This window comes from Lissotriton vulgaris, chromosome 7 (genome assembly GCF_964263255.1).
Source record: "Lissotriton vulgaris chromosome 7, aLisVul1.2, whole genome shotgun sequence".
Classification (NCBI taxonomy): Eukaryota; Metazoa; Chordata; class Amphibia; order Caudata; family Salamandridae; genus Lissotriton; species Lissotriton vulgaris.
Genome location: NC_141695.1, coordinates 731,774,595 through 731,776,345, shown reverse-complemented (window position 1 = coordinate 731,776,345; position 1,751 = coordinate 731,774,595).

Sequence of the window (1,751 nt, the reverse complement as noted above, 5' to 3'; positions counted from 1 at the left end):
GGCACTGGTACTATCTATTTATCCCCCATGTCAGCAAAACAGGAGCAGGAAACCAATGAGTAAGTGCCCAGGGTTGTGTTGTTGGGGACAAGATGGTGTCTGCAAGTCGGCCGATTGGCTAGCGTTCCCAGATTTCTCTCCCCCTCGCGGCCCATGTAACCTCCTTCCCCACAGCCCGTGTTCACGGAAGGACATACCAGAGCTCCCTGACAGCATGCTCTTCTTGGCGACAATCATCCAGGTTACAGCGCTGCGATTCCTCTGCGAGGGCTGGCGGCTCACTCGACTTTGGCTTGCAATGTGAGGCAGCCTCAGTGTAGGGGGCAGAACTCCTAGTCCCCGACTCTTCGAGGAGATGCATCCCGATTAATTCAGCAGGTACGGGGAGAGCTGGCCAATCACAGCGAAGTGGAAAGAATGGCACTGCAGAAAAAGTGTAGAGATGGGGGAAAAAGGACATGAAAAGAGAAACAAACTAAACAATGTGGATGGCAGTAAGCGTAGCATACCTGCTCTGTTTCTATCAAAGATGACCCCAAGGATGACCAATGTAAAGATCAAACAAATAAAGTTGGAGATACCTCTCTAAGCATATTAGCCGCAGGCAACAGGGGGAATCCCTCGCTGCTGAGGATCTTGCGCAGCAGATAAAGGAACATGCAATGCCTAACACGATCAGAAGGTACCCCTTGGGTAAAGAGATACAGAAAGATAGTATGTTTAATATGGACTAATTAAGTGAAGAGGCAGAGAGGGGCGATGATAACCCTATGCAAACCACAATCAAAGAGATCAACTCTGGCGACTACATTTTTTCCCTCTCAGACCCCTCGGATTCATCAGGAGATGTAAGTGACTTAAATCTCAGGTCAGGATACATAGGGATGTCCCCGAGTAGTGAGCACGGTGGAAACAAGCAATATACGAACTACCCCTCGGACAGTCCGAAAGATTCTGGGTGGTAGTGAAAATGCCATCTCGAACGGGGGGAGCGAGGCTCTGACTTGGGACTACACTTTCTCAGCTGGGACAGGGGTCAATGAAGGTGCGGTGACTAAGGAGCTGATGGAAACGGCAACAGGGAAACCTGAAGAGATATTACTGACTTTGATCTACAAGACTATCATGGTTCATAGAGAAGGAACCCGCACATAAAGTTAACTGACTAAATTCAATATGGCACATCATGAAGTCCTGCTCCGAGTTCGCAGAAAGAATTACGGAGGCAGAAACATGGATATCTAATCTGGAAGAGGAACTTGCTGCCATAAAAAAAATAACAGAATCAATACAGGCATCTAAGTAGGACACAGTATGGAAGTTTTCGGATCTCGAAAATCGCCTCCGGCTTAACAGTGAAAGAATTTTGGGGGTCGTAGAAGGCATGGAAGGCCAGGATATAAAATAAATTTGTTATAGATCTGTTTTCAGAAGCGCTTCCTGAGCTCTCACAGTGGGATTGGAATCAAGAAATACAGAGAGCGCACAAATTCCCAATCACACAGCGAGCAAAACCGGGGCAGAATATCAGTAGACCCAGAGCAATTTTGATTTCGGTCAACAATTTTCTAGCCCTTCAAGCAGTCTATGAGCTGGCACGCCCCGATAAAAGTAGGAAAGGGGAAGGGATCAGAATTTTTCATAAGGCCTAATCTTTGCCATCAGACGGTGGGAAAACGGTGGCAACTAAGACAGCTCATCACTCCATTTCAGGGCAAAGGTTCCCAGGTGTTTCTACTCAACCCGGTCAC